Below are 27205 nucleotides of genomic sequence, written 5' to 3'. Positions count from 1 at the left end.
AATAGGTTTAATCCCGACACGGGCACAACACAACACTGCATCGGAACTTGGGTGGGTCACCTGACTCTCCTTCACCACACCCCAGTGCACCCATCTATGTCTGCATTTATTTATTTTAATTTTTTGTATACATTGTCGAGGCTCATCTGAGAGCTAACACACAATGCACACCAAGGGGGGGGGGCATGAGACAACAGGAGCGGGAGAGGGGAGAGCAAAACAGTGGGGAACAGAGACATTAAGAGATCTGTGGAAGGGAGAGGGATGGGGTGGAGAACACGGGGTGTATAAGATGGACATTACAGGGACTTTCAGGAAGGAAAGCAGGGAATTTGAAGGAGGTGGGTTTGGGGTGGATTAACGGGGTAGAAAAGATTGATGTTTTGGATGGGGGAAGATAAGAGATTGTGGTGAACATCTGTTTTGAAGACCTGGAGGGAAGAATGGGATTGAACAGAGTGTGGGAGTTTATTCTAAAGGTAGGGGGGGAAATGAGGAATGAAAGAGTGAAGGTGAGCAGTGATTCATGATTTTGGTAGTTTTACCAGAAGGGGGGTTGTTGGCGGACCTTGAATGCCCTGCGGAAATATGGTGAGGACAAATCGCAGACAAAGCAGTGGGGGGGGGGGGGGGGTGATACCAGAGAGTTTACTACTTCCTACTAAGTTTACTACTAAGTTTATGCATTGGCATAAACTACAGTACATCTCCCCCCTTATTTTTTTTTTCTTACAAATCCAGACGCTCAGAAGGCCTCGAGAATGAGCTGATCTACTATGGACTTGTGGAGGGCTGTCCTTGCTTGCAACTGCTGTGGGCTTCTCAAAGAGTGCAGGGTCAGGAAGGAGTTCAGGTACGTTGATGGTTGATGGGTGAAAGGTTGATGGGTGAAAAGCTTTCATGAGGAAACACCTCAGGTTCAAACGCAGATTGTGTTAATACAGGCATGAGTGACAAAGGCACTTGAGCCGGTTCAATGTTTGGCTTCCCATGACGTAACCTGAGTTGGTCAACATGTTTACGTATGCATCTACCATCATATAACTTCACAAGAAATAGCATTTCACCATTGTTATTGATATTGATGCCAGATAACCACTTGGTTCCACATCCGGAGTTCAACACATGTACAGGATCATTGATCTGGAAGTTGCGGTATACAGACTTTGGTCATGATAACGTTTCTGGTGATACTTGTTAATCTCGACCTCGACCGTTACGTCCGCGTACACTAATGATAACCGTGTTGTTAATTCACGATCCATAAAAAGCTTGGCAGGTGAGTGACCGGTGGTTTTATGTGGTCTGATGCGTTAGTTGAGCAACACACGAGCTAGACAAGATTGAATGGAGCCTTCCTTGATGCGCCTTAGACCATTCTTGATGATCTGAACAGCACGTTCAGCTTGACCATTACTGGCAGGTTTGTAGGGGTCAGATGTGTAGTGCTTAATGCCATTCGTTTTCCAAAAGTTCTGAAACTCTGAATTTGTAAATGACGATCTGATACAATGGAGTTCAGAATACCATGTTGTGCAAACATGGTATGTAGAGCTTCAATTGTTACAGCAGAGGATGAGGATGGCACCACGAGAGCTTGAATCCATTTGGAGTGGGCATCCACTACGATAAGGAAAAGTTTCCCTTGAAATGGACCAGCATGGTCGATGTGTAGTCTGGACCACGGCTTTGATGGCCACAACCACATGGCCAATGGAGACTGTGTCAGTGTCTTAGCATGAGCTTGACAAGTGTAACAATGGCGTGCACTGGACTCAATGTCACTGTCCAAACCAGGCCACCAAACGTGTGCTCGGGCAATAGCCTTCATCGTGACTATGCCTGGATGAGCATTGTGGAGTTCACTGATAATTTTCCCGCGGAGTTGAGGTGGAATTATCACTCGGCTACACTAAAGCAGGCAGTCTGCATTAATAGAGAGCCCATCCTTCCGGATGAGGTACGGTTTCACCTCTTCCGGTCGTGATGCCCAAATCACCTAACATAACACAGTGTTTGTGACAAATCTGGATTGCCCTTGGTAGCACAAGCAATCTGCTTAGCAGTTATGGGTGCCTCATCGTGAATGACGTTAGCCATGAGATGAATGATATCGCAACATTGTGGAGGTTCTGGGATGGTTACGGGAAGCGGTAAGCAACTGAGCATGTCAGCACAGTATATTTCCTTACCCGAGCAGTAAACCAATGAATAGTCATAACCGGCAAGGGTCAACGCCCAACGTTGTACATGACCTGATGATGTGGGCAGAATGTCTCTGGTTTCTCCCAGGAGACCTAACAAGGCTTTGTGATCAGTCTCAATGGTAATATTGTTGCGGACCGGGTATCGGCTGTGAGCATGACCGCTAGGTGGGGCGGTTGGGTCGACTCTACCGAACACCCGGAATCTAGATCGTACCTTTCGGAAAACTCCGACAACTACGGGTCCCTTACTGGACCATGAATCGTCAATAATTCCACCACGTGGTACAGGGTTGTTTGCCAATCTTAAAAATACCGAGAGATCCATGTGGCGAGTTACCGAGTATTCACACCCTTGACGGCCCTCGTATGAGTCAAGCCGTGAGCGTGCCCGACCCGTGCGCAACCCGAGCGGATGGTTGCCGAAGTTCCGTCAGTCCAAATGTACATTTACAGTGGCAACAGCCCTTGTAATTCACCAACACACATCACACTAAGCCAATGGAAGAAACACAGCAACGAACTGATACATTTAACAAATGTATTTATTTATAATGGTAGAAAGGGGGGAGCATGCAAGAAGCAGAGTTATCACGATAATGAGATGCAAGTATGTACAGCAAAGAGCACTTGTACAATTCCTACTTACAAACGGGCCCAAAAATACACACACACACACACACACACACACACACACACACACACACACACACACACAATAAATGGTGGCCACAGCCTTTATTGAGGCCTACAGCTCAAAGGGAAAGGTGAGCTGAAGACCAGAGCCTGCACTCGAACCTGTCCACCTCGTGCGGGTACGTTGTGCTGGTGGGGTGGCGGGACTCGGACCTGTAGCAGCCCAGGCGTCCACACGACCGGGCTCCCGGCAAACGGAGGCCGGCAGGGCGAAGTCTGGCAAGACGAAAAACTGGCTTTCCAAAAGAAGAACCACCACCGCGGACCTTTCGCGTGTGAGGCAAATGTGATACCCACTCTTGGTCAGGCGAACGTGATCACCACTCACGTCAGGCGAACGTGATCACCACTCGCGTCAGGCGAACGTGATCACCACTCGCGTCAGGCGAACGTGATCACCACTCGCGTCAGGTGAACGTGATCACCACTCGCGTCACAGGTTTCTCTCTTCCGGAAAAACAGAGCCGGACCTTTATCCTTACCCCTCCCTCAGCCAAACCTTGGAGTTGTGGTCTATGTCTTCCCTCATTGGCTGATTTTGGCATGCAGAATGTGCTCGTCGCCCTGTCATTGGCCAAAACGGGTGCCAAGGCCGTTGATTGTACCGGGGGGAGGGCGTGACGGTGTGTCTCGACTCCCCGCCCCCCAAAGAGGCTTCGCTTCTCTTGGAGCCCGCTCTGTGCCCTTTGACCGACTTACAGCCACCTCGTCCACGCCCCCCTGGATTTGGCGAGAGAGACGTCAGGTCTTCGTGAACTCCGCCCACGTACGTGCTGACACGCATGTAGGCCATGGCGTTGGTGTTAGGAAGCAAGGTGAAGGCGTGTTGTTGTAGTTGATGTTGGTGGTGTAAAATAAAAGAAAACCCTGCCTATCAAAGTAACGCACAGCGCATGTACATTTATTCACCCATTAAACAAGGGAAAGGGGAGATATCTATCCACATTTACTTATCGAAATAACTGAGCTATAGAACCTGTATGTTGAGTGCTCATGGCTTCCAGATTTGTAACATATCTTCCAAAGACATATTGGTGCACCTTTAAGGTTCCCTAGACATACGCTAACTAAAGCCTCTCGCTGTACTTGAGCAGAGCGACGTTCAGTGTCAGATCGGGTTCCTGATGCATACGCAACAGGCTGGAGATTATCGGTTCAATTTGTTTGCAACAATGTACACCCAATGCCATATGAAGAGCTATCTCAGCTGAGAATAAGTTCCTTGAATGGGTCGTAATGTACAAGTAACGGTGAGGAGGACAGCATGGTTTTAGTGGCCTTGAACACCCAAATTTCCCGTAAGGCATTACAAGTCGACCGCAACCTGCAGACTGGGTAGGAAAAGATTACCCACTCCCTATGGGGTTCATCACAAAACCATCTGGGTTCTTTTGTGAAACAACCCTATGGCAACATCATAATTCATGTCGTGAAGTAGTTAATTTCTAAAAAGCCTCGAAAACTGTGACCGTTCGCTAAGTTTGAACTTGCAGCCTTTGGGATGCCACTAATAGTACTGTAGGATTCTCACTGCTCAGCCACATCAATGGTAACTATTGAAGGAGTCTCTTATTAACTGTGAAACACCAAGATAACCACTGCTTATTATTTTACTTTTTCCCCCAGTTTCACACACTAATTTGGGCGGATTAGTTTGGCCTATTCAAGAGTCTCATCTGAGCAAGTACTGTCTGATCACAGGCCTTCTGATGTTCCAATCCCGTCCATGTTTCTGTATTCATTTTTCATCCGTCTATTTACATCTCGTAAAATGTAAAAAAAAAAAATTGTAAAATTATTTCTCTTGAAAAATAGATTGATGTCTCTTAATGTCAGTCTTGCATTTATGTACAAACTCCTCCAAGAGTTTTGGATCACTGCAAAAATAAAAATTCCCATCTCACAGCATAATATTTGAAGGGGCCTTTCTTGTTCAGTCTTCCCTTGGATAACGATATAATTACATTGTTCATGTAAATGAAGGAGAGGTTTTGCTTGAAAATGGCTTCAGAGCCCATTCCAGAGTTTGGGAAATATGGTCAAAAATCCGTTGTGGTACTTACAAAGAAGGTCTTTTGAAAAATCACGAGGAGTCTATAAATCAGTGTTGTTTTCATTTTTAATTGGAGGTATTTGGTGTATTTGGTTCTCCACACATTTGACATGAATCTGTATAATTCCCCTTTAAAAGTTTCACTATCATAGTCGGGCTGAGAAGGTAATTCTGATGTAGTGTGAGGGGTCTAGTCCAGGTTTGATTCCTAATCTGACTATAAATTTCCATCCTGGTGCTTTGCAGGCATACAGAGCATTCCATTAATGAGTACATTGTCCTTTGGAGCTATGATCAGCCATTTGGAGCTATCATCAGCCAATTGTCCCGTCTGTTCGCATTTGTTGGTGGACGTTAAATATTCCATTGACCTTTGGAAAGAGTAGGCCATTGTGTACTAGCACCTTGATCAAATGCCGAATTTCTGCCTTGGGGGAGGAGGGTCACTGCATCAACGGCATTGCTGTGCCTCTAGAAATCGTGCAACCAGAAACAAGAAAAAGAGCAATCGGAGAGTGCAGATCCTCGCCATGACTTGTTTTGTTGTGGTGTTTGTGTAGTTTTGTGTGGTGTTTGTGTGGTTTTGTGTGGTGTATTTTTTGTGGGTATTGTGTACTGGTGTGTTACGTAATTAATAAGAGACATAATTAGAACTGCCACTTTATAACTGCTGGCAGTGATGACCGGGTACTAAGACGTCCCACTTTGATGCAACCCCACTTTGATTGGACACATGACCGTGACCCATGATTTTTTTTATTTTATTATTATTCAATTTAATTCAGAATGGGATTAAAATAAATTCAAATCAAATGGAAGACCAAATAGGTACAGCCCTGCATCTATCTATGATTCCAGCAATGTGTGTGTGTGTGTGTGTGTGTGTGTGTGTGTGTGTGTGTGTGTGTGTGTGTGTGTGTGTGTGTGTGTGTGTGTGTGTGTGTGTGTGTGTGTGTGTGTGTGACCGCTGTTTCTCGACAACCACTGGTCCAATCTAATTGAAACTTGCCAGGTATATTGCTGGGGACCTGAGTATGTGCCTTTTCAAGGTTTGATATTAATCAGACAAGAGGTTCCCAAGTTATGACCATTTATTTACCAAACCAATGACAGGACACGTTACTGCGTAGGCGTGGCCGATGGGGAAAGGGCGCCATAGTTACCGTGGTGTAGGAGTGGCAATGGTCAATGGCAGCGAATGTCATGGCAAGCAAAGACAGGGAGGTAAACTTGATTTTAATTAACTCTGTGTGTGTAAGTATCACAGCAGTTGCTACTTTAATGAAAGCGATAATTCGTGGAATGCATGTGAACATTCTGTATGGGCACGCACCACTTCCGGATAGTGGTGACTTACTGTATTCTAATAATTCCTCGATTTCTTATGCGCATTTATAGATAACCACAATGCCTCAATCCAGTCGTCATTTACAAGAGCGAAGGAACGGCCTGTGTATTTGTTTGAAAGATTTATTATTTTTTTTTTTGGTTTGCACGTACAGGCTCGCGAAAGCGAAGGAACGGCCTGTGTGGTTGTTGTTTCTGGCACGCGGTTTGAAAGTTTTTTTGGGGGGGTTTGCACGTACGGGCACGTACTAGTTTGTGTAATCAGAAGGAACCCAAACAAGAAAAAAGAAAAGATGAAGTCATCAGGAGAACCAGATAGGATTCACATTTCAGCTGCTGCTCCTCTACCCTCAAACCCATCCAGGCACAGTCAAGTGAGCCTTATTCAAAAAATATTTTAAATTCCACATCAAAAAATTTAATAATTCTGGCTGCCAGACAATGTATCTGATGAAGTTGAAATTTAATGCATGTATTCCCCATCACTACTAAATCACAATTGTGAGGTTTCACATCAGTTGAGTGAGCGGTTCCAGAGAAAACATTATTAAATATTTTCTTAAATCCAATATGGCTGCCAAACCATGTGACATCAATTATTCCTAACAACCTTGTACACGTATGCCTTGGGGAACATGTACGTGATGTTTCCCCTTGATCTGTCTTGCTGTTCTGGAGAAGAATATTTTTTTATGTTTTAGGGTAAATCCAATATGGCTGTCAAACAATATAACCTATGATCTCATATGTGTGAACCTTTTGTTCCTCATGGAAAGGCAGTCATACGTGTAAAGTTTTGCCTCGATCTGTTCAGCCATTTCAGAGAAGAAGATTTTGAAGGTTAGAAAAAACAAATAAACAAACAAAAAACAATATGGCTGCCAAATCCCGTGATTGGTGATGTCATCAAAAAAATTTGTGGACTATTTTATCCCGAGATGACCCTCAATTTTCATACTGATCGGATGTAGCATTCTACATTTGCAATAATGACGTCATAACGAAGGCACCTATGATGTCATTTTTTTTAAATCACATTCCCCATGAGGAGTACTTGCTATGTGCCAAGTTTCAATTTTTTTCCTTGGTGCAGTTTCAGAGATACAGAGGTCCCAAATTTTTTTTTGTTTGCTTGTTTTTCCAGCATGGCTGCTACATCACGTGATCTATGACATCATTATAATGACATTCCACATGAGTAGTCGCACCAATGCTGAAAATTTCGTCTCGATCCGTCAAGCGGTTGCGGAGAAAAACACGAAAGTTCTGCTTTGCAGACAAACACAGACAGACAAACGGACCCAAATGCAGTACCCTCTCCTTCGGCGAGGGCAACCAGGAGCTGCATGCACATGATGGCATCTATCATGGCAGCCTCTGTCAAGGGTCAAATGCTACCATCATGTGGCTGGCCCAATGTTTTACGAACAGAATCCACTGTTGTATTGGATAAGCAGATCCAGCAGATCAGTAGATATAAACTCTCCAATCAGCACATCCATCATGTCCTGTAGCTGGTGTTGGCCGGGGAAGCCGTGGCGTGCTGAGCTCTTATTCACGCCAAACACAGCTGAAACGAGACCCTGGCGATGGGAGGTAATGCCAGCTTTGAAGGCCACGATGGCAAACTTCAATTTAGATGCACGCTGGAGATGTAGCACCAGAGAGCCACTCGTAGGAACAAAGCAACAGAAACGTGACAAGTTTCAGAACCCACCAGAAATCCCAGAGTGCTAGGAGCATCGCATGCTACGAGCAGGTCAGCCACCGACCCGGTTTCACGTTGGGTATTCAAACAACCGTCGTGATGTCTGAAGCTTGTTTTTTGGCAATAAATGTTTATCAACTAGATTCAGCTGGGATCCATGTAACAAAACCAAAAAAAAAAAAAATAAACTAAGAAAGAACATATGTTAATTTCTCCTCCAAACCAGCATCTCATCTGATTACGCACATGAAACGATTTAATTAGATCATTATTATTATTATACATATTTTTTTTTTTGCACAGAATTTATGCTGTTTTCCTAATTGTGCAGCAAATTCTTGCTCTTATTAAAGCAAACCAGACAAAGCACACAAAACGTACGATAAAACTTGTATTTAAATGATGAATAGCATTGATATGATTCCACAACAAAGTTATCCGTGCAGAAGCAGAACGTATGATGTACAATGTGTAATTTCACTGTGGGTATAGACTGGTCTAGGCAGCACCTGATCTGGGGGAGAAAAAAAAAAAGAGCGTCATAAAAAGAGGGTAATAACTATAATCCCAAGGATCATCCAAGGAGGGACCTTTCATCGGTGGACCAATAGAACAACGCAGTTATTGAACAGGACGTTTCCAAACTGATATATATATATATATATATATATATATATATATATATATATATATATATATATATATATATATATATATATATATATATATATTGTTTAGGACACCAGTCAGCAATCAATCCCTCAACGCAAGCTTCTGAGATGTCAAATTTGAGGCGTTCACCTTCCCATCCAGCAGAGATGGAAAGCATTAAAAAAAAAAATACACTGGCATTTTCAGACTGAGTGACAGCGCCCTTTGGATTTGACTTTGCACTACCGGTAGAAAGATCTCAGACATTCATCCAGTGCTCTACTAATTGCCAGCCATATCCAGCACACCCTCCCACCCCTCGCACTCTTCCTTCATCAGGCAGCACTGTAAAACCGATGACCACTGAACAGCAAGGAAGATCCTTCATCTCGACCGACGTGAACCGAACCCGGCTTTCTTAAATCGCGACCCCTGAAGAATGCAACTTCGTTATGGTGGTGGTTATTGTTGGTGCCGCCGTCACAAATGATGCCACAGCAATGTGTTCGAAGTGAAAACAATCATTTCAATACATCATGAAAGCAAACAAACAAACAAACGAAATTACCAGGCATTTTCATCGGTGGAAGCAATTTCAGCAGACTGTGAATTGTAAAGGGTCGATCAGGAGGTTGGGATCAAACCAAGGACCCTTGAGACTCGAATCAAATTTTGTCATGCTACTCCGCACATAAGCAAACTATACATCCTTATCCCAAAGGACGGAGGTGTCACCATCATGGAGTGCTATATTGACTTCCTGATTAGCCATAGTTAGCCCCACTGTGTTGATGGTGTAATTACCAAATGATACACACACACACACACATCACAAACACACACCACACACACACACACACACCCACCCCACCTGCTCACCAGCCAACTTCTCTTTGCTCTCTTTTGCACACTGCTTTCTCCAAGCGTATCTCAATGCAATCTGTTCTCTCCGTTGTCTGCGTCTGACCGAGAGGCGGGCTAAGCTTTGGTCCAGAGCATAGACAGACAGTGGGACGGGCACGATGGGCGTGGGGGGCAATTTCACCAGCCCCCTCCCTTCATGCGAAGGGTCCGTGGTCAGCTGGGACCCCCTCAGGGGTGTGCGTCACAAGTGTCAGGCCGAGCGGCCTAATGGAAACTCATTAGGCTTCTACTTGCAGATGTTCTTTTAGCATAATTGATCCACACCCGACTTGGAAAGCCGTCAGCAGTATTCCCTAGCCCCCAATTATAGGCAGGTAATTAGATCCACAACCTCCTCTCAGGTTCGCTCGGCCTTTCCAGCATTCCTAAATATTAAAGTTTTGTCCGATCTCGCACCTCGCCTCACACCCCACTAGTACCCCCCTCCCTCCCAGATAATGCCCACACCACCTCCAAACCCAACACTGACACCCTTCTCCCTCCTACCCCATTCCTGCAGCCGATGCTGTAGCAATGTGGCTTGCTGCCCAGAATATGAGCAGGACCGGAGGAATGTCACCTCATTACGTGTCCCTGAAGCGGGCTCTATAGGGAGGCCCTGGGCGCCTTGTTTCGACCAGTCTTCAAATGTGAAGATGGTGTGAGGTTAGCCAGCGTGGTTTGGCAGGAACAGCTCATACAGAGACGCGGGGCTTTGGCAAACGATGTACAGACAAGGGCAGGGAGTGGACTGCTGATGTAAATCAGATATAATTGACTATCATTGGAGACTCATATTTTCCCGACTAATTAGGAGACGGGGGTGTACCAGGATCAGAGGGTCCTGGGATATGCTAATTTGATGACATTTGCATTTAAAAAGGTAGAGTGGTTTTCTTCTTGTCAAGCTCCTCTGTCTCTGTCTGTCTAGGTGTGGGCTGCTGGCTTGGTATGAGGATGAGTGGGCTGGTGAGGTTTCCGAAGAAAAATCAAAGTTCCTCATTCTGCCGACATCCCCCTTCATGACTCCCAAGGCGTCTCTTGTTTCACTATATCGACACAATCAAAAACGGCTAATTAATAGCAAATAGGCAGAATGGATCACATCAGACACGGACTAGTTATGCTTCACAGTCTACCCAGATGCTGTGAATCCCAGAAACTCCAAACTTTCCAGCAAAGTTTTTTTTCCCCCCCTTTCCAAAGTTGCTCCTTCTGATGATAGTAATGCAAAGCAGCTGATCCACTGTAATTGGAAAGGCCAGCTTTAATTAACACAGAGAAAAGTTCATGTGGCTGTTTGAGACGATGCTATGATTAATCCCCCATGATCTGCGCTGCTTAATTAGGACTCGCAGTTGCTGCATGCCACTTGACTTGGCAGTGGCAGCCAAATTCATCACTGCCGCTCTGTCTGCCGGTCGCTTGGCCTTTCCCCCCCGCAGCTGTGGTGAGACCCCGAGGCCTTTGGCCACGACTGGACAACAGGATGCGAGAGGAGGAATGGCTAAAAAGGAGGCACGAAGGGTTTCGGGGAGCGTTCATCGACGATGTCCAGGCTGCAAGGGAGAGAGGGAAGGTCGTGGCTAAATAAGCCTCGGTGAGACACGGGGCGACGGATCGCCGGATGGAGCAGGACGACGGGTAATCCGTCAGCTTGTCGCACACCTCTCTAACAAGCCGAAGAGATTGTGGAGAGAACCTTGGACCTTGCTCGGTGTGCTTTTTGAGCTATTCTATAATATGCCTTTGTCTTTTGCGGACGATGTGAGTGCTCTCGTACATGCTTGTTAGGTGCGGTCAGCACTCGATGGTTTCATGTGGCAGCAAAGAAACCACTGGCTGAGCATGTTGCTTGCTTCATGGTTGGAAAGGTCTTCCCTGTGTTCAGGAAAGCTATTTATTTTTTATTTTATTGTAAACACTCAAATTGGGCCAAAGACACTGACAAAACAGTTTTTCCAGGGACCTTCAGTATGTTTATTGTGGGTTCAGCTATTGCCCACATTATGGGAATATGGCAGAATTTAACCCCCCCACCCTTGCCCCTCCCACCCTTACACCAGACATGGAACCTTCAGGTGTACTCCTTACTTGGCTCTTTCCTTCAATTGCTTTACTCCAATTCTTTCAACTCTCTTTCCCTTCTCTCCCTCCTCCACTCCCCTCAACCTCTTTTCTCTCTTACATCATCTTTCTTTCTCTCCCTTTTCTCATTTTATCACCGCTCCCCTAGCATCCCCATCCCCTCCCGACGTGATTCCAAGTGTTTGTGCATTTTATTAACCTTTCACGACTGAACCGGAGCAACTAGAGGCCAAAAACTTTTGGATCCAAGTACTTCAGAATCTGGGAAAGCTATTCTAAGCTATCACATGTTGGCCTTGATATCCGTTTTGAGGCCACCAAAGGCCACGATAAGGTGTATATTGCGATGTGGGGTCAGGCAGTGCAGCTACTGGAGGTAACCACCATGAGGTCAATAACTCCATAGCTTTACAATGTCCAACACGTCCCGAAACCACCGCCTGGAAAAGTTGACCCAGCCAAGCAACGCTGGGTACCCGATGAACCACATAGAAGCTTGAAGTGTGTCTTGGCAATTTTTATATGTACACTTTGTATCAGCGAGTTAAAGTTTTTCTCTAACACGTCGTTTGAAATAAAAAAACCCCCAAAATCCTCGAAATTTTGTTGTCAAACACGAGGGATCTCTGCAAGTAAAAAGGAGTGTTGAAAAGATCCAATGCGCGATGCTCAAATGGCCTTATACAACGGCTTTCATGAACAACCAGTCATATCAGTTAGTCCACAGAAGAAGCAGAAGCTGAATTCTGTTTTCATTCAAAGGAGAGGTTAAAAAAATGAACTATATTTCATCATCGGGTAAACAGGAGGAGCATCCACCTTGGAAAGACGGTGCAACACAAGGTATACAAGTCAGATTGGGAAGAGCAGATGTGCAAATTAGATGTTTTACCCTCAGTGTCTCGTTGGATGGGAAAAAACGTGTAAGACTTTTGGTAAACCGGCACAGGCTACACGCATAGGAGGAGAAGGGAATCTGTTATCTCGAGTCGGAGCAAGGCAAATGGAGCAAAGAGAGCCAGGAAGAAACAGAAGGGTTGAGAGATTTGTTTGTTGGAATAACTACAATCTCACAACGTGGTTGTTGAATTCATCATGTTTTGCAACAATACGTTTATACTTTTATTTTATCACTTAATTGTTTTTTTTTTGTTTTTTTTTAAAACAAACCTTCAGATCATCGTTAGCGTTGGAAAACTGCATCATCTTCTGTTCTTTCGTGTTTACGTTTTGAAATTCTCAAACTATTAAGCCAAACAAGAGTTAAAGGTTTGTTGTTTTTTAGAATTTGTTTTACTCCATGTTCTGTATCTGGAGTACACGTACACACACACACACACACACACACACACACACACACACACACACACACACACACACACACACACACACACACACACACACACACACACACACACACACACAGCCTGGGGCAGGTTTTTGCTGATAATCATGCGCCCAATGAAGCCTGGCACATTAACGTGTCGCGGGTAAGGCTGAACGCACGCTTTCGTTGTTAATGTGAGCACAACGGGCACTTAAACTTCTTGCTAAAGCTTGGAGAACGGTTGGTCGATGACTCTTGCTAATTAGAGAACATGCAGGGGGGCCCTGTGAATGCAATGCCCGGAAAGAATTTGCTTTTACCAACCAGCCCAGGTCACACGGAGATTCTAAACTTGAGAATTGCCCAGCACACAATATGCACTTTCTAATGGCTCCACTCAGCATGTCTTTCTACCTGCTGATCACTGGCCTTTCTGCCTGACGTTTAACCCACCTTACATTGGCAAATTTTACATTCTTTAATCATGTAATTTTGTAATGTTTATAATTCCACTCCCTTTCTTCCTAATCACCTGTATTTACTCACCGACTTTTTGTCATTGCCAAGAGTGTTTTTCAAAGTTCCATAATGCATATCTAATCTTTCACATGACTGTGCAGCATTGTACACAAGATGGTAGAAATATTTTGTGACTCACTACTCCCCTCACCCAGTCCCTTTTATAACAAATAGCATTGCCTTGTCAGCTATGTTAAAACGTAGGTTGGCTTATGCTGTGAACTTAACAAAAGTAATACGCTTGTGATGTATCGATATAATTGAATGTTTTAAAGAAGGGACTTCTAACCAAAAGTAGAACGAGATCGACTCTGCTAATTTGAGCAATAAGCAAGAGCAGACCCGGTCTCAGGTGATGTTTCACCCGCTTCACAGGTGACTTCCTCATGCCAACAGAGTCTTGCTCAAGCATTACGCCACCGAGTCTGGTTTTACATACACATGCGTACAATATATTGTTATGGCTGTGGAAATTCGCAAACCACCATTCAGGGCCCGTAGGTGAGATAACTCTATGTACATGTGTAGTTAGCCCCAAACCCGTTGTTTAGAGGGAATTTATGTGATTCATTCGGGCTGCGACGCTTTGAGATAGCCGTTTTTCTGTTCTATCTTTATTTTTCTGTTCTAACAGCTTTATTTTGAACCAACCATGTCTCAACCACCATCACACAACAACCACCTTAACCACCACGCCAGCCATCGTCACCAACTACAACCACGCTCCAACCCTCAGACAACAACAACAACACCAACAGCCATGACCTTAACCTTCACAACTCAATCCCGCAAACATCGCATCACCGTCATTCCCAAACGGCACCATAACCATCAAACCACCACCGATAAACCCTCCACCACCCTCACCTCTCTCCTTCTACGGCCATTCCCGCACCACCTGTGAACAATGAGCGTCGGGCTGTCTTGGGCTCGTTCAAGATACGCACTGAGCCGCGAGGCAAATAGCGGCCTTTCCGAGGGAGAATTCGGATCAAGAACGCTACACGCCCACTTCTGATCCGTACAATTAGCAAGCGCGGAGCGGCTTGGCCCCGCCTCCAGGCGCGTCTGTGTGAAATCGATATATGCAAATTCTAGGATCAGGGGAGGTTCACGCCCACTTTTCCTCCGTCCAATTGGCAAGTGTGGCTCTGCCCCCGAGGTCATCCTGATCCGGATATTTGCATATTGTTTTCTCCTGCCGGCCTATAAAACAGTGAGTGCAAGGCGAATGGTGGCAGAGTGTGGCAGTAGCAGTGTGTCTCAGCAGGGCAGAGTGAGGCGAGTCATCGGTGTGGCAGAGAGTGGAGTCGGGTGGCGAAGTCATCGAGTTGGGTTCTGCAGTCCGCTGAGGAGAGTTGCGGGAAGAGGCAAAGGAGCTCTGGTCCGAGGCGAGAAGGACGGTGGTCGGCGACGAGGTCGCGGTGTGAGATCGCTCGTCGCGGGACCCAAGCCAGCCAGACATTCTCCTCCCCCAGGACATCAACAATTCCCCCTTTCCCCCGCGCTGAGATAGTGCAACAAGGGGGCCCCGTTCCCACCCCACTCCAAACGTCGTGCCACCGAAACCCGCCAAGGAGCACGGAGTCGGGGCACAGCCACACGGCCACACCTGCGGCTCGTCCGCCAACGTGTCATGAGGACGCGGGTAGGACCCCCCGGTCTCGCGGACCTGGCCACTCCTTCAGGTCACGCGCACATATTGGCCTACAGGCCCGTCTGCCCCCTTGTCTATGAGGGTGGCTTCTTTCCTTTGCTTTTGAGTAAATGTGTGTTGGCGCCGTCTGTAAAGTAGAACTGTACAAGTGTTGCAGTTTGTGCGTGTAGTCGGTAGGACCTCTGCGTCATTGTTTGTTTTGTTTTAACTGCGACATGTGCATTTTGACTGTTTGTCTGTATATGTGTGCTTTCCGTGTGTCGCATAATAAATGTGCATTGTGTGAACTCTTTTCCCGTTTCCCTTCGTCTTTTCTTTATTGACCCTCCATCCTGCTTCACGTAAAGGGTTCATAGTGGGCTTAATACTTCTGAACCTGAATCTGAATAATTAATCTGAACCGTCCAGGTCGGCGATAACACCGCTCGGTTATCCCGATAGCACGGAACGGGCCGCCCAAGCGGCTCGTGTCCGGAGCCGACCTGCGGCGAGGTGCGATCGCCCGGTTGACCATTCGTGCAGGTACTTAAGTAGATCGAATTTGGCGAGCGACCCTATCCTGCGCGGGTGGGCAATTGGCACGATCGTGGTGAGGTTAAACCCCCACCCGTGACTAGCTCCCGGCGTTGGTCCGAGAGGGTCACGACTGAATTGTCCGTTCTGGTGGGCGAGGCAGCCGCCATTCGAGTCGAGCAGCCAATCGCATGCTGGCGGGCGCAAATTCGCAACAATATATATATATATATATATATATATATATATATATATATATATATATATATATATATATATATATATATATTCATATCTATTGTATATTGTAAACTGTGCTGTCTGTCTGTGTGTTCTTCTGTCTCCCGTTTACAGCGGCTGCTTGCCACACTGTGTTTGAAAACCTCAACATTCAGTTTTGAAATGACGGGAGAACAGGCATGAACTCGAAAGGTCACTCGGTTTGAGCTCATACCTCCATCCGGCTGAACACTTTACATTTTGCATCCCACTGAGAGACCATCTAATTGTCTTGTTCCTGTCATCTAACCAACTCATCCACCAAGTTTTGTCATAATCCATCCACAATTCTTTGAAAAATCATACCACATCGTTTTTGGCACCATTTTTCAATGGTGAAGAATCAATTATAAATATTTTCAAATTCTCATATTCAGATCCGGATTCGGATCTTCACCAAAATCGAAGCCGTTCTTCCTTGCCACACACCCAACCTGTCCACCAAGTTTTGTCCGAATCAGTCCACAACTTTTTGAGATATCCTATTCATAGACTGACAGATGGACAGAGGTGTAAACATAACCTTCGCCCATTTTCGGTGGCGGAGGTAAGAATGATATCAAATTTTATTTTGCAACCAGGATGTTTTACCCTCTTTTTAGACAAATCCAACCTCTGCCACCCAATGTTGCACCAATATTTTGCGGTGGGAGATATAGGAAGGAAGCGAGAGGAAGGTACTGCGGCTCCAACAACAGGGGAAATAAAATAAAAGGGGAGAAAATGATTTATTAATCCAACTAAAAAAAAAACAACGCACCCCTTTTGCTTTCCCACTACACACAAGGGAGGGATCTATCTGCACATATACTAATGGCATAACTAACTTCGGAACAACTGTACGTTTGTATGCATACGGTTCCTAGAACCGTAACAATATGTTTGTATGTATATATATATATATATATATATATATATATATATATATATATATATATATATATATATATATATATATATGTACTAAGTCAAGAGAATGTATGAATGTATATACTGTACATATATGTTCATATGCATATGGTGCATCTTTTAATGTACCCAATTATTCCCACCTTGTTGTGTGAGAACTTTGGCCCAAGCCGTTCACAAACTCGCCGAGCAGGCTGAACATATGATTGAATTGAATTTCAGCAGGAATTTGTAATTTGTTCACCATGTGATCTTCAATGTGCATGAGCTAATGCTGCCAAATGGAGCACCCAGATTAACGTCCATCTGAAGGACATTGCACTATGTGTGCACCCTGCCTGGGAAGCACCGATTCGGTAGTTTGTCAATGAGTCAGAACCAGACTGGACAGAATAGAGAGCTCAAAGAAGAGAGAGAGCAACTTCTACACCATCCTGTCAGATATATATCATATCAAACGGGTAACAAAAAAAACACATACATATGCAACCACCCTGTTTCCACTGCAGAGTTGGGCCTGATCAGTATTCCTGTGCCAACATTGGTCAAGGATTGATAGGTATGTCTGTGATCTGGCAAAAGGTTGATGGTTCATTTAAATGGTTAAAATTTTGTGTACGTAAGCTTTGTCTGTTGCTCTTGACATATAAAATTCTGAAGATTAGTGGTCTCATGTCAATGATAATTACACACGCAAGAGTCACAAGCGAGTAATTGTGATAGTCAAAGATTAACAGAGAAAACAAAGTGAACAAATAATACAATTGTGTATGTGAGCCCATTGTTAGAGCATAGCACCTCGTTTTCATGTAACCAAACAGTTTACTTGTGCACGATTGGGAATATTGTTCCAAATGTCCCATATTACTCCATGCAATTCACACTAGTTTCTTGGTCACTGTTTGACCTCCTCAGTTTCATTATGCACACCATGGTTGTGAATGTTCATTCATTGTTTTGTTTCAGGCATTGAAGCTCTTGGAAAAGTAGGACAACAGGGGATAATGGATGAACGGACAAAATAGGACAAGGGGAAAACAGTGGGATGACAATTGATGCATCACAGCATAAATAGAGGAAATTGTAGAACAGTGAGAACAGGATCTCATGGGTGTAGTGAAGCACAGTGGTGAAAATGAGTGAGACCATGAGGTGGCTGTGTGCAACAGACTTGAAATCCTGATTGGAATAGATGGAGCCAGAAAGGCAGTTCCACGGGCGAGAAAAGAAGAGAATATATAGAGCCTGTTAATTTGCTTTATTCTTTGGATCATCGTCTTGCTCGAAGATAAATCCATGCAGGATAAGTAGTGTTCATGAGGGAATTGGGCATCTGAATTTGATTATATTTGTTATAAATCACTGTGCTTTCAATATTGTGTCGATCACCAACATCATTGACTGAGATCCACCAGAATCTTGTGCTGATCTTTCACCATGCTTCACCGTACATACTGTACATCTTGCAGAACTATAAGAAAGCCGTTTGTCTGTGTATCTGTGTGTCGCCATTTTCCGTCGAGATAGCAATATTGGATCTTCATCAAACTTTCAGGGGTTCATCAGTGAGTGCCAGGGAATGTCTCAAACAAAAATAAATTCGATATTTTGTGTGTGTATGTATATATATTTTTTCTTGATCGCTGTATGGTGCCAAAGCCTTTTTGAATAATGACCGTTATATTCAAGTACACATACAGATAAATAAATACAAAACAATTACTAGACATTTAAATACAATTAAAACCTCTTCCAGAAGCAGTCAAAGTTGGTGCTTCCTCTTCGGCACGTTATTTATATATCAGGGGTAAAATTAACCCAGTAATATCAATGCCACATTCACGGGCAACCATTCGATGAATAACATCTAATTCCACTTCTGAGGTAACACCTTTACAATGCCTACAGCGCATAATCTACAGGGTGTTTACAAAGTCCTGTTACCCCCTCCACAGAACATCATAAATGAATATAATGAACACCCGAGAGGTACACATGTAAACAAGGAATACACCAAGCCTTTAGAGTCGAAAAAACAAAATAGTCACATTAATATATATATATATATATATATATATATATATATATATATATATATATATATATATATAGTTGTGCTGGTGGTTACGTTAAAACCCCCGGCCCAAATTGGGGTGATGGGCAGTTAACACCATCAGCCCGGATAGCCGAGCGGTTTTTCCTTATTAGGAGGTGGACACGTTGATCTTCGGAGATTATAACACGCGCGGGAGGGGCGGGGAGCAATGGCGGAGCGGTGGAGGCACAGATGGATGCACACGGGGGTTTATACTCGAACCCCACGACAAATACATGGACACAACTTAAAATAAACACGGGAATTTAATGAAAATAGACAAATATTTACAAAGGACAATAATTCAGATATAAAAGAATCGTGAGATAAACTAAAGTCTAAAGTCAAGCCGCCTCTTCACACAGACTTAAACTAAATCAAAGAAAATCCTTCCTTTATTCTAGCGCTTGGCTTGGTCCAGAGATGGTCTTTGTGGAACTTGAAATTGAGGCACTCTTATTTGCACGTGTGGACGTGCGCAAAATGGTGCTAAGCTGCTCTTTCGCAGTGGGACAAACATATGTCAGGCAATTTGTGAGCGGAATTCAACACCAAGGCTCACCAACTCTCGTGCAGCCTCTTCATCTATCACACCTGCTGATACGCTCTTTGCAGAATGGTGCCAGCCCCTTCATTGACATACACGAGGTTCCGAGGTCCATCTCACATGAGCAGCCAAGAGTCGATGGCCAACGTCTTGCTCAGTACGCGAGCCAAATCACCTCAGCACAAATACAAGAATCATGCCGTCTTGTTCATGCGTCAAAGGAAAGCTAGCCGTGAAGCCTTGTTCTTACTGGCCATCTCCGAGCTACGTTCTCTCTCGACCACATGCGCCCCTCACTCCGCATTCGTGCCTTCCTCCTGATCTCTGTCTGACATCACCAAACAACCGTTTCCTCCCGGGGCATGGCTTGCTCACACCAAGCCTGGAAAGTCGGGGCTTCTCGCCTGTTCGGCACGTCTGCCTCACTTCTGACGTCACGCCCAGCAATCAGCCTCGGGGGTGTGACTTCACCCGCCATCACCCTTGGAGGCGGGACTTCTTCCTACTTGGTCATGCAGCTCAATTCTAATGGTCCATCTCTGGTTTGTAATTCAAAAAAACATAGGGAAAAGTCATGGGGACAATCACATAAGGGGAACTTGGCCTTAATCCCTACCTAATTAACAAGACCACCCGCCGTGTGGTGACACGTAACACTTAACCTCACAGTTTCTCGAACTAATTACATTGATATGTCTCTTACACATCCACAGACCAAACAACTCTATTCAATCCTAACTTTCCGATGAAATTCTTCCATTTCCCCCCACAACTGTAACATAATATATATTGTTGCGGGCTGGGGTCCGGTGGCGAGAACGACCAGTAGGTGGGGGAAATTACGCCGTCTCCCACCAGACTCCGGAATTGTAGGCCGTCGCTCCGGATAATTCCGTGACGTGGCAGGTCGCTTAGCTGACCGTGGACGCCAATACCTCAACCGCGTAGCGTAGGGTCCTCTTGTCGAGAACCAAGTTACCTAATTAACGACGCCATTTTGATGACCGGGGAACCACACCCTCAGTACGCCTTGCCCGAACCCTATCACTCGACCGACTACGGTAGAGTACCAACTACCAACTCCGGATCGGATGCAGCCAAGGGGAACTACCAAGGACATACCGGCTAGAATGAACAGATTATCGGGGATAAAGACCCGGCTAAACTTAGATCCGAACCATGCTGGACCAATGAAGGAAAAGACAAAAACGAACTGGGAACATTTCAACAAAAATTTATTTACACTAAGCGAGGAAATTTATGTGGCACAGGAAACAGGCTTATTGGGATGTTATGCAGGGGAAGATGAGAGATGTAGTGCGACAATTTTACAGCAACTTACAAAAGAGGACACAGAGCAGATTGACGCGAGAATAATATGGGCAAGATTTACAATGATCAAATAAAAACACTTATGCAATTCTACTTAAAGACGGCACCACACACTCAGACGCACACTCAGACGAAAATAAGCCCAGATGTATGGCAAAGGGACCCCCGCAGCCAGAGAGGGAGGTGAGCTGAGGTCGCAGTTCTTTCGGGTACCTGAACGTACCAAGACAGGAACCAACGAGGGACCCGGTCGAGGTCTTCCTAGCTCTCTCACACTCAAAAACGAATGACCCCCAAAGAGCGCAACCACTCTACGACCTTCCTCCTTTCTTCTGCTATCAGCCGACGAACTGTCTCACTACAATGCTCCCTCAAGATTACTCACTTTCCAGCTCGCTCTCAAGACAACTCACTTTCCACTCTGAGCGAATGGTGTTGTAATTTATAGATCTCCCTCAGCGGGGAGGGACCTTGGTGAAGCCGACATCACCGTTCGCCCTGATTGGATGGAGCTTCCATGGGGCCACCCTTTCTGGGCGGAGTTTCGGCCATACTGGGAAGCCCGCCCACTCCGCGTGTCCGGACTCGCCAAAAAAAGCTACTACACAAAGATTCTGCCTCGGAAAGCGAGTCGCCGGTTAGGCGAGTAGGCGAACATGCGCTTGTTCAGCCCATGCGAGAGTAGCAAGCGAGATGAAGGTGCGAGCAGGCAGAGGGTACCGTGGGTCGTCGTAGATTTGGGATATAATGATTTATTAATCTAACTAAAAAAACATTGCAGTGCACCCCAGTGTCTTCCCACTACACACATAGTCCAGGAGCAAGGACCTGAAAAAAATGAAATCATTCAACACTCCCTCCATAAAAGGTTTGACTTGACAGAGTGGTAGAATAGACCCTATAGAACACCTCCAGGTAGTATGTGGTTTCAAATTGTGGTATCATGAAAATTCTGCAGGCCATTATACATACCAAGGGTACTTACCAAGAGGGTCACTGTGGGCTAGCAAAATTTAGGGGAGGGGTAACGTAAACGTGAATATCTTTGTCGAGACTCAACCAATTTTCAATGTTGAGGTATCATTGGCTTCGTATTATAATTATCTTTCAGAATATGTACAGAAATGTCGATATTCATTCAACTGTACAACCACAAGAGGTAAAAATCACAAACAAATCAAATATTATGAGGTTTTTTTTTAATATTTTAGGCATATTTTAGAGCATACTAAGTTGTCAAGTCAAACTTTTCTGTAGTTGGTGTTGAACAATTTAATTTTTCACAGGTTCATGCTGCTGGACTAAAAAATGCTGTGTTAGTCTATTTTTTTTATGAAATTCTTATGGACTAGATAATTACAAAAATAAAGTTTTAAAATGTCATGTTAATAATGATGGTAAAAGAGGCTGTGGGTTAACATTGTTGCTTTTCTGTGTCATTCCAGATTGAACATCTGAAAGAATCCTACTAGCCAACTGAAGCAATGGCCAGCTCAGAGAGTCAGGCAGTAGTGCAACTTTTACCTGAAAGAGACAGAAGTTGACTAACTTTCACAAGTGCATAATTTGTCAGATGGATTCAAACGAGACACTGAGGAAAGCCCGAGATACCTCCATACAGACACTTGTTGCAGCACTAGTACTCCGACGAGATGAAGTATACGAACGTTTAAAATGAGATTTTGACAGTTTGGCAACCGCGGATGTTAAATGGCACTCAAATTGCTACGAGAAATGCACAAGCAAAGAAAACCTGTGTTACATGCAGAGGAGAAGATCTGCATTCTCACCGACACCAGCAGAAGAATCTAAGATTGGCTCACAATCTGAAACAAGTTTGACGGAGACCTCCAGGGTATCCAGGTCCCAGTCAACGTCCACTGACTGGACTATGTGCCTCTTCTGCAAGAAGAAAACACACAGAAGGGTAAAGGAGATGACCATGGTCAGAACTTTCCAAGCCTGTGAAACTATTGTGCAAGCAGTGACCACAAAGGGCGATGAGGACATGTTACGGACTACTGGTGCTGTCAGTAACGATCTAGTGGCAGCAGAAGCTTGATACCACAGAGCTTGCCATGCCTCATACATCAGCAAAGCTAATCTGCAGTATGCTGGCTTCCATGAAGGGAGACAAGAAACTTGTTACGATACGGCATTCAAGCAATTGGCTGAAGATATCTCTGCTGACCTGAATGGTGGGAAGGCCTTTGATATGACAATTCTTCTGGACAGATACAAACATTTTCTGCGTGGACAGGGAGTGGCAGTCGACAGCTACACTACCCAGTGACTCAAACTTCGACTAAAGAAACACTTTGAGTGGTGATCACGTTCGCCTGACACGAGTGGAGATCACGTTCGCCTCACATGCGAAAGGTCTGAGTCCCGCCACTCCGCCAGCTCAACGTACCCGCACAAGGCGGTCAGCTCCTAGGCAGGCTCTGGTCTTCAGCTTGCCTTTCCCTCTGAGCTGGTGGCCTCAATAAAGGCTGTGGCCACCATTTCGTGTGTGTGTGTGTGTGTGTGTGTGTGTGTGTGTATTTGTGGGCCCATCTGTAAGTAGGAATTGTATAAGTGCTCTTTGCTGTACATACTTGCATCTCTATAGTCAGTTAACTCTGCTTCTTGCGTGCTTTTCCCCCTTTTCCCCATTATAAATAAATACATTTGTTAAATGTATCAGTTCGTTGCTGAATTTCTTCCATTGGCTTAGCATGACGCATGTTGGTGAAATATAAAGGCTGTTGCCACTGTAAATGTACATTCGGACCGATGGAACTTCGGCAACCGTTTGCTCGGGTTGCGCATGGGTCGGGCACGCTAACGGCTCGACTCGTACGAGGGCCGTCGAGGGTGTGAATACTCGGTAAGTTCGCCACGTGGATCTCTAGGTATTTTGAAGATTCGCAAATAACCCTGTACCACGTGGTGGAATTATTGACGATTCACGGTCCGGTAAGGGACCCGTACTTGTCGGAGTTTTCTGAAAGGTACGATCTAGATTCCGGGTGTTCAGTAGAGTCGACCCTACCACCCCACCTAGCAGTCGTGCTCGTCGCCGATACCCGGCCCCGCAACAATATGAGGTCCATCTAAAAAGTAACGGGACTGAGCTTGCTGTGTGCTCCACTGACACAACTTGAATGAACGGGTTGCGTCACAGTCTTTCACAACATTCCAGCAATATATATGATTGGTGATGTTTGACTGCGCTCATTGTGTGATTTTTTACAGTCGTGCTTTACAATTTGTCGAGACTGAGTCGTCGCGCGATGAGTCGTGAGCAGAGAGCCAATCTGAAATTTCTTGCCAAACTTGGCAAAACACCTCCTGAATCCTTCGCAATGCTGCAGCAAGTCTATGGGGAAGAAACGATATCACATACACGTGCATTTGAATGGCACAAGAGGTTCAAAGAGGGATGGGAGGAGGTTGAAGATGATCCATGGTCTGGAAGACCTTCAATGAGCAGAACGGCGGACAACATTGAGCGTGTGAAGCAGATGGTGCACACAGATCGTCGACTTGCGGTGCGGATTATTTCTGAGGAACTTTCCATCAACAAGGACACTGACTGGAGCATCATCACTGAAAATCTCGAAATGCTCAAGGTGTGCGCAAAGATGGTTCCCAAGCCGTTGTCCGAGGACCAGAAACAGCAAAGAGTCACTGTCTGTCAAGACATTATCGAGCGCCTCGAGGTCGATCCAGACCTGCTCGGGAGAGTCATCACTGGCGATGAATCGTGGATATTCGAATACCATCCCGAGACCAAACGGCAGAGTCGTCAGTGGAAATGTTTGGCATCGCCAAGGCCAAAGAAAGCAAGAATGTCGAAGTCGATGGTCAAGGTGATGCTCCTCACGTTTTTTGACATCAAGGGCATCGTCCACTTCGAGTTTCTACCACAGGGCCAAACAGTGAATCAATACGTGTACAAGGAGATCCTTCGGCGCCTCATGAGATCAGTCCGGGACAAGAGGAGGGATCTGTGGGAGAACAACGCCTGGATGCTCCACCATGACAATGCCCCTGCTCCCAGTGCCCTGAGCATCCGACAGTTTCTGGTGGAGAGGAACGTGCCAACCCTGGAGCAACCCCCGTATTCACCAGACTTGGCCCTTTTGATTTTTTTCCTATTCCCCCAGCTCAAAGGGGTGATCAAGGGGACCCGATTACCTGATGTGTCGGCCATCTAAAGGGCCATGATGACGGAGCTCCAGAGGATTCCAAAAGAAGCCTTCTGGTGGTGCAACGAAGCGTCGAAGAAGAGGATGGACAAGTGTGTGAGACTGGAGGGAAACTATTTTGAAGGGGACAAGCTGTGATTTCAATATATTTTTTGGAATAAAATTTCTGTAAAGGCAGTCCCGTTACTTTTTAGATGGACCTCGTGAAAAAAGAAAAAAAAAAAAATATATATATATATATATATATATATATATATATATATATATATATATATATATATATATATATATATATATATATATATATATATATATATATATATATATATATATGCCTGGTGTTGGCGCAGTGGTTAGGGCAGCGGCTTGGGATCCAAAAGGTCCTGAGTTCAAGCCCCGTTGGGCCACTGAATTAATACACCAGTGGGTTGACTCAGCCTGTCATCCTTCCGAGGTCGGCGAAATGAGTACCAGTGTACTGGGCTGGTGTATACCCCAGTTAAAATAGGTGGACCATATCCCTGTGTCGTAAGAGGCAACCAGGGTTGCGTCAGGAAGGGCATCCGGCGTAAAACATGTACCAAATCACTATGCGGATCATACGGATGATCCGCTGTGGCGACCCCTAACGGGAGCAGCCGAAAGAAGATGTGTGTGTGTGTATATATATATATATATATATATATATATATATATATATATATATATATATATATATATATATATATATATATATATATATATATATATATATACGTGTGTGTGCGTGTGGATATATACTCAATGTATATATATATATATATATATATATATATATATATATATATATATATATATATATATATACTGTATGTATATATCTATACATACAGTATATGTGTATTTATATATATATATATATATATATATATATATATATATATATATATATATAAATACACATATACTGTATGTATAGATATATACATACAGTATATATATATATATATATATATATATATATATATATATATATATATATATATATATATATATATATATATATATATATATATATATATATATATATAGACCAGGCGTAGTGGCGTGCGCCTGTAATCCGGCGACTCGGAGGCCTGGGTTGGAGGATCGCTTGAGGACGGGAGCTATGCGCTGGGCCGTGCTATGAGAGGGTGTAGGGCAGCAAGAATCATGGCGAAACCCAATCCTTATCCCTGTGTCATAAGAGGTGACCAGGGTTGCGACAGGAAGGGCATCCGGCATAAAACCTATGCCAAATCGTAATGCGGATCATAATGGATGATCCGGTGTGACGACCCCAAATGGGAGCAGCGGAAAGAAGAAGATACATACAGTGTATACATATATATATATATATATATATATATATATATATATATATATATATATATATATATATATGTGTGTGTGTGTGTTTGTATCTATCTATATTTTTATATATATATATATATATATATATATATATATATATATATATATATATATATATATATATATATATATATATATATACGAGTCCGTGCCCGTAAAAAAAAAAATAATAAAAATAAAAAAAAAATAATAATAATAAATAAATAAACCACACAGGCCGTTTCTTCGCTCTCACGTGCCCGTACGTGCGTGACCCGGAAGTTCAATATTATTCGCAGTTCCGATTATTCGCAATTTATTTTTAGTACCCAATTATTCAATTAGCGCCAACGTATTTTACCTTTTCGCAATGTCGTGGCAAGGAAAAACAAAAAGAGAAGAGAAGGGAGAGAAAAAAATTTACTTCCTGGTTCGGAGCATACCAGCACTCTGATGTTCCCGAAATTTATACACCGTCTAATATGAAAACGATCATAACTTGGGCCATTGTGTTTATCTATAAATGCGCATAAGAAATCGAGAAATTATTAGAATACACGAAGTCATCACTCTCCGGAAGCCCGTACGTTGTAACCCGTAATGGAGAACGCGGCTGAGCTTCCCTTCCCCATCGGCCACGCCCACGCAACAACGTGTCTTGTCATTGGTTTGGTAAATAAATGGCCATAATTTGGGAAGCACTTGTCCGATTAATATCAAACCTTGAAAAGGCACATCCTTAGGTCCCCAGCAATATTCCTGGCAAGTTTCAATTAGATCGGACCAGTGGTTGTCGAGAAACAGCGGTCACAC

The 27205-nt window shown here is 44.3% G+C and overlaps 1 long non-coding RNA gene across 2 annotated transcripts in view; it reads left to right on the top strand.

Annotated features, from left to right (window-relative positions):
• Window positions 1-23476, top strand: part of LOC147034817 (uncharacterized) — a 24835-nt gene extending 1359 nt beyond the window's left edge. The window contains exons 2-4 of one of the 2 annotated variants that reach the window (XR_015060511.1): window positions 742-853; window positions 11008-11279; window positions 22274-23476. This is a non-coding gene — a long non-coding RNA (uncharacterized LOC147034817). The remainder of the gene's footprint in view (window positions 1-741; window positions 854-11007; window positions 11280-22273) is intronic. The other variant, XR_015060514.1, reaches the window with a different exon arrangement.
• Window positions 23477-27205: the final 3729 nt, after the last annotated feature.

This window comes from Eptatretus burgeri, chromosome 1, assembly GCF_056783735.1.
Source record: "Eptatretus burgeri isolate ZD-2024b chromosome 1, Ebu_testis_v1, whole genome shotgun sequence".
In the NCBI taxonomy this organism is placed as follows: Eukaryota; Metazoa; Chordata; class Myxini; order Myxiniformes; family Myxinidae; genus Eptatretus; species Eptatretus burgeri.
This window is presented reverse-complemented; position numbering and strand designations above follow the sequence as displayed.